Genomic DNA, 8,009 nt, shown 5'->3' on the forward strand with positions numbered 1-8,009 from the left:
ACAGCAGGGGAGGGAAGCAGAAAACAACAGTGGCGCAAGAGAGCAGGAAGAATAGAAGTAGGAAAATGGAACTATGAGGGTGTTACAAAGCAAAAATAGGGAAAAAGCGTAACCGCCGAGGAAGAGCGCCAAAAGGCAAGGGCATATTCGTTATTTCACCCAAAATTTCAAATCAATGAAATGATGGGCATTTAATGCCCAGCGCAGAAGCCAAGAAGGCGGCATCGAGAAACGGGATGACCACGCGTGAGAAACACGAAACGCCACCAACGAGCTCACGAGAAGGAGAACACGCCCCATCTCGGTGAGTAGGACAAACGCGCCTAGCCCCGAGCACCAAAACTCGAAGCTGGCGCATTGGGGGCACTGTTACGGACCGCCGAGTCCAGCCCACTAGCCGTCGGGTCGGGGCACCACCCCTGACCCAGGCCCAAGGCACCCTCACAAAAGAGAGTCCGACGGTCGGGTCCTAGAACGTCTGACCCAAGGCATTCCTGACTTACCATCCATACGCCCCAGGACATCGGTCGGGCCGATATCTTCGGATCATGACCCGAAGTCCCGACCCGGGATCCGGAACGACCTATCCTTTCCACGTGGATTACGACAACTCATGGAAGCTTCTTGGGCAGTGGGCTAGGTCATTCTCAGGGCCCGCCCCGCACAGTATAAAAAGGGAAAGGTCAGCTCTCCACCTAAAGTACGAAACATTCTTACTTAATTCGACTACCACATCGTATGGACACTGACTTGATCGTCGGAGTATCCTTGTAGGTGGCCATCCCCACGCTTCACATCGCCTCTGGTGTCACTAGCTTGCATCTTTATCTTCACTTCACGTCAGCGCAGAGTCTCAGGTGCTCCTCTACTCATCAGTCATCACCACCCGACCTGTCGAGTACCCGAGATCATCAGGTAACAAACAAGAACATTATCTCAATAATTAACTTGAGAAAGATATCAAAATTATAAATATATAAACACCCGCGGAGCATACATCAATATAGAAAAATTGTATAAGTAGCTCCCTCTTAAGTCTTTAACGTTATGAAATTATTCCAATATGAAAAATAAGAGTTTAAATTTTATTTTTTTTTCTTTTGTTATGACGTTATGAAATTAAAAGATTAAGATAGTTTGAAATTGTAATAACATTAAGTCATGTGTCATCCATGTATCCCAACCTTTTTTTTGTCGAATATAATTTTTTTCTTCTTTGGTTGTAGAAATTAACCTACTTATGTATTTTTTCGTTACACCAAAAATATATTTAATTAATGAGAAAATGCTAAATGGCTATTTAAATTTATTATTTTTTTATCATATTTTTAGTTATTAATTTTTTTAATTTAATAATTTAACATAACATATTTTAGTATACACTTTTAAATATTAATAGCTAACTGTTCATTAAAAATAATAAATTCTAATGATTCTAATATTTTTCTATAATTGGTCAATCTCTAAAATTATCTTTATTAATACTAAATAAATAATTAAAACAATAAAACAATTAAGCTAAAATACGTATAACTAACAAAATAATTTTGGTGGACACATTTATAAATACTTTTATATTTAAAAAAAAATAATTTTAATGTATATTTATTTTATCAGTGTAGAATAATTTTATTATTTTACATGTACATTTTTTTATATAATATTATAAAAAATTAAATTAAATTAATAAAATTATTTTTTTAAGTTCCTGTATTGGTACTGGTATACATAACGAGTGTGAAATTATTATGAAGTGTTAGCCCTAAATCCCTGGATTGATTGCATACAGAATTCATTCTTTATTTTCCAAAAGCCCTAAATCTTATTGTTGACCTCTTGAATACTCTTTTCTAATGTTTTAATCTTAATTATATTTGGTAATTGGTAGAATTTGTTACTTAAATTATTTTTTTATTAATAATAGGCTTATTATTGTAATTATTTTTTAGTGAGAGTATATAATATATAAAAAAAAAAATTTTATATACTATGTACTCTTTATGTATTCTCACTAAAAAATAATTACAATGGTAAGTCTATTATTGATAAAGAAATAATCTAGGTAACACCTTCTCGCAAGTTAGAATTACGTAAATCTAACAATTTTAGCTTAAAAACATTAGCAAAAAAAGGATTCAATGGCAGAATTTTGGTAAAAAAAATCAGCAAATTGATCTTTTGTAATATGAAAGATAACTTATATACTATATAATATGTATTTACTCTTACTAAATATTAATTACAATAATAAACCTATTATTAATAAAGAAATAATCTAAATAACAGACTTAGTAATAGAACAGCAAATTAAGTAATTAACTAAAGACTCAACTAACATATATATATATATATATATATATATATATATAATATATATATATATACATACTAATGAGATTGAGAAAAACATGAAATTGAGAATTCTAATGAGAATTTCTTCTATATCTAGTTGAAGCTTATTTTTTTTTAAAGTTTTTATTTGAATCAAAATTTTGTAGATTATGATGATTTGAGATTATATATATATATATATATATATATATATATATATATATATATATATATATATATATATATATATTAGACACAATTTTAAGAGTTAAATTAATTAAAGGCTAAATAGATATCATTTATCAAAAATTATTATATTTATTGTCTCTCTTTATCTTTATTTTTGCTCGTAACAAAAATATAGAGACAATTAGAAGGGAAATTATAATTAGTTTTTTTTTTATTATTTATATATATTACATTGCATCGTCATATTACAACTGAAAATTCAGTTATTTTTATTTAAAGTTAATACTTAAAAATTAATAAATAATAATTTAGTTAAATATATTAAACTATTATTTAAAATTTATCAGTTATTCATTTTATAAAAAATAATTATTGGTGAAATTTTTTTTTTAAAGATAAATGTTATTTTATTAATATAAAATAAAAGTGTTTCTATAAGGAAGTACAAAAGAATTGGGTATTTTTATTTATCACCAACTGTGACGGAAAGACTAAGAGTTTAAAGAAGAGTAAAGTAAGAGTAAAGAAAATTAGTAGCATCTATCAGGTATGGCTCACGAGTTCACGCACTAAATTGCTGGCTTCTTTCACTATCTCTGGTGCCGGGCTTGTTACCTTCTCAAAAACACACCGATTCCTCGCTTTCCAAGTGCTCCAACACAGCGCCGCTATGAAGAGGGTCTTTTGTCTACCGTCTAATTGAGCCGCTGCCCAGGATAAGACTCGTTGCCACCAATTGAAAAATGTCTCTTCTTCTCTCATCCATAGGTCAGGGATTGTTAAGTTTAGTCTCCATATTATTGAAGATAGGGGGCATTGGAACAAAGCATGAGAAATTGATTCAGCTTTCAACATGCATCTTGGACAAGTGGCAGGAGTGGATGCGAACCGGCTGTGGACTTGTTGCAACACTGGAAGCTTTTCATGAAGACTTTTCCATAGAAAAATCTTAATTTTATGTGGTAATTTCAACTCCCAAATGCTATTCCAGACTCTGTTGTGTATGTTCTGGGGCCTCAATGAAGTAGGAGAATGAAAGAATCCATAAGCAATTTTGTATCCTGACCCAACTTCATATATACCAGATTTTGTCCAGCACCAATTAACTTCATCCTCCTCCTCTGTTGGTTTGATTGAAAAAATTGTATTGCATATATCAACTGAAAAAATCGACTCAATCAGATTTCTATTCCAGCTTCTATCAGGATTTAGTAATGCACTAACGTAATACACTTGCAGATCTGGCGGGATTGTGAGTGCATTTTGAGGGACATTAAAGGGCACTGGTGGTGGGAGTCAGGGGTCATGAAAGATGCGAACATTAGTGCCAGAGCCTATTTTCCATAACAAGCCTTTCTCGATCACCTTATGCCCTTCAAGAACACTTCACCAGCCCCACGACGGTACGCTTCCTATCTCTGCATGTAGAAAATCTGTATATCTAAAATATTTAGCTTTGAGCATTCTTGATAGAGTAGAATTAGGGTATTTCATTAGACGCCAACATTGTTTTCCCAATAAAGACAAATTTTGCGCCCTTAGGTCCTTGATCCCCAGCCCGCCATCTTTCTTCGGTCTCGTCATTGTGTCCCATTTAATCCAAACCATTCTTCGTTCTGCGCCTTTTTTACCCCACCAAAATTGCGAGAGCATGCTATGAATCTCAGTCAACAGCATGTCTGGGAGCTTGAAACAAGAGTGTATAAATAGGAATCGCCTCCCCCACCGCTCTCAATAGCGTGTGCCTACCACCTGATGACAAAAGACTTCTTTTCCAACCCATAATCCTCTTCTGAACTTTATCCTTGATAGCTCCAAAGGTTGCTTTCTTTGATTTTTGAACTATAGAGGGCAGTCCTAGGTATTTGTCTTGTGCTCCGATATGTTCAATATTTAGTGTCTGAGCAATTGCTAGTCTTGTGTTCTGAGGTGTGTTGTGGCTGAAAAAGATAGCTGACTTATTCAGATTGACTTTTTGCCCACTGAAACCCTCATAGATCTCTATCAATTCTAGAATACTTTGACTTGTATTAGGTGCGCTCTTGCAAAAAAGGATTGAATCATCAGCAAGCAAAAGGTGATTAACTGTTTGGCATCTCCAATTAACTTGAACTCCTTGAATTAATCTGTTTTGCTCGGCCTTGTGTAGCAAGAAGGAAAGCCCTTCTGCACAAAAAAGAAAGAGATATGGAGATAGGGGGTCACCCTGTCGGATGCCCCTATTTGGCCTAAAATAGCCAAAAGGTTGACCTTCCACAACGACAGAGTAAGAAACAGTCGTTACCAATTCCTTAGTCCAGTTAATCCATTTAGCATCAAAGTCCAGCTTATCCATAATATACCATAAGAAATGCCATTCGACCCTATCATAAGCCTTGCTCATGTCTAGTTTAATAGCCATCTCATGCTTTGCCTCACTTCTCTTATTTTTCAAATAGTGCATACATTCGTGGGCAATTAGAATATTATCTGAAATGAGTCTACCTTTGAGAAACGCACTCTGATTTGGGCTTATAATTTTATTCATAATACCTTGTAATCGATGCACCATAACTTTAGAAATAATTTTATACATAACTGAAGACAAGCTGATCGGTCGTACCTGAGTCATGTCATTGGCATCTGGCACCTTTGGAATCAAGCAAATTTGAGTATGATTGAAGCTTTTTAGAATTCTGCCACTGTGAAAGAAACTTCTTACTGCCTTAAAAAGTCACCTCCAACTATATCCCAGAAAAAGTGAAAAAACTTAGCTGTAAACCCGTCATTACCAGGAGCACTCTGAGTGTGAACACTAAATGTAGCTCTTTTGACCTCGTCCATAGTTACTGGCCTTTGGAGCCTACGGTTCATGGAAGCTGTAACCTTTGGCTCCAAATCCTCTAAGTATGGATTCGGATCAGCCGAACAAGAAGAAGTAAAAATATCGCAAAAGTAGTCTTCAGCTATCTTTGCAATATCTTCCGGTTTCGATGTAATCTCATTGTCCCTCCCCACTAATCTCTAAATTCTGTTCCTTTGCATCCTTGATTGAAATTTCTGGTGAAAGAATCTAGTGTTCTGATCTCCTTCTTTTAGCCACTTGACTCTAGATTTTTCTTGCCAATAGCTCTCTTCTTTCAAATATGCCAGCTCCAACTTCTTCTCCAAACTGGTAACCTCCTCTCCTCCATTGATTCCAGCCACCCGCAACTCCTCTAGTTTAGCTTGAAGGTCCTCAATTTCTTTTCGAGAGTTTTCTTTGTGAGTTTTCTGCCATTGAACTAGTCTATGTCTACAAACTTTCAACTTTTGGGCCAAGGAGAACATAGCTGAGCCTACAACTTCCATTCTCCACACTTCATTGACAATTCTCTTGGCATCCTCTTCTCCACAGCAATGTTCCTGGTATTTAAACCACCTTTTACTATGCCAGGATTGAGGTTCGGTTTCCATCAAAAGTAGATCATGATCCGAGCCTGACTCTATGAGCCTGTGCACCACTGCATTCGGAAACTTCAACTTCCATTCCATCCTAACTAAATAGCGGTCAAGGCTCTCCTTCACCAAATCCTCTCATTGTCTTCGATTTGTCCACGTGAAAGGGTGCCCCACCATTCCAATATCCACTAATTCGTTATTGTCAATAAAATTAGTGAATGTTGCAATGATGGTTGCTGATTTTTGGCCTCCACCCTCCTTTTCCGCTTGGCTTGTTATAGCATTAAAATCGCCTACTATTACCACTTTTCCTTCCAGGTGTTGGCTCATTGTTGTAAGCTCCTCAAACTGTAAGGATCGAATTTGTTTCGAACAACTCAAATGGACACCAATGAACGCCCATACCTCACTACTTCCGACTTCCTTAATTTCAGCTGCCACAAAGAATTCTCCACTGCTAATAATTTGAACATTGATGCTGTCCTTCCAAGCTAGCACAAGTCCTCCTGCCACTCCTGCCGGGTTAACAATATGCCAGTTTTCGTAGCCGCATACCCGAAGTTTTGCTTTCACCTGTCGATATTGGTTCTTTGTTTCACTTATAAACACAATCTCGAGGAAGTGGGATTTACAGATCCCTTTTAAGGTGTGAATTGTCAGGGATCTCCCCAAACCCCGACAATTCCAAACTATAATTATCGGTGAATTTTCACTTTTATTAAAAGCAAAAAAAAATATTTTTAATTTTTTTTGAACGTCAGGCATCAAATTTATTTTCTCATTCCAGAATTTAATTTTAAATTACTATTTTTATTTGTTTTTTAATTGGGCTTATCTCATCCAATTTTATACCACTCTGACTCGGACCATCACACTTTTACATCATAAGAAGCTTCCTTTTTAAGATTAAGTTACATTATAAATGCACTCAATTTTACATCTTTAATAATTAATTTAGATTAATAGAGTATTATTCAACTTATTCATTCATTTAAGTAAATATTAAAAATTTAAATTCTATCTTATAGATTTAATAATTTAAAATAGAATTTAAATCCACCAAAAATAAAAAATTTATTTTCTAGCGTAATAAAAATAAGCCTAATAAAAACAAAAAGTCCACTCCAACGAATATCAGACATCTTTAAGAGATTGAATACGACGAAGGAGATTGACTTGTACTTATCTGAATAAGCAACTGTCCACAAATTTCTCTTATTATCTCTATTATCTTTATCTTTTTTAAAAGATAGATTTCAACAAATTCGCAAATAAAATATTTTAAAAAAAATAACTCTAAAAAAGATTTTTTTTTTAAAACTTACTCAATCAAATCCTATATATTTTCCGTTTTCAGGTTCCTAAAGATCAGGCAATGACATCAAGAACTTTTGGAAGAAAAAGAATGAGAAAGCGCCCAAGAGAATGGTTACTAGAAAATCCTCCACAAATGTTTCAACAAGCACAACACTTTTCTTCATCAGCTTCATCATCGTCATTTATTTCGGTCTCAGGTGAAATTACACTATGATAATGGAGAAAAATGATTATTATGATTGATAATTCATGATTGTGTGTTATATTGGATATAGAGAAAAATGATAATGGAGGTTGTAACAATAACAAAGAGGCATTGAATAATTCCATGCACCAACAAGTGGATGATGAATTGCTAGCATACTTAAAAATACTCCACTATATTCGCCAGTGCATAAGTGGTACAAAGTTAGGGAAGCAGAAGAACACACTGCAATTTCATGACTTAGCTTGTTTATATTTATATATATATATATATATATATATATATATACATAGTAGTTGAACGTTTTACATTTAGGTTAAATAAAAAGGTTTTAAAATAAATTCCTCAACACAATATATATTATAAAACAAATTTTAGGATTAGCTATATATCTTGTGCCATAATAAAAACATATTTTAAAAATATAATAATATTTTTTTATTTTTTATGCACTCAATAATATATTAAAAATTAAAATATTTTATATTTTTAATCATTTTTAATAAAACATTTTTTTATAATATTTTTAAAATATATTCTTAAATCA

The sequence above is a fragment of the Arachis hypogaea genome, chromosome 8, assembly GCF_003086295.3.
Source record: "Arachis hypogaea cultivar Tifrunner chromosome 8, arahy.Tifrunner.gnm2.J5K5, whole genome shotgun sequence".
In the NCBI taxonomy this organism is placed as follows: Eukaryota; Viridiplantae; Streptophyta; class Magnoliopsida; order Fabales; family Fabaceae; genus Arachis; species Arachis hypogaea.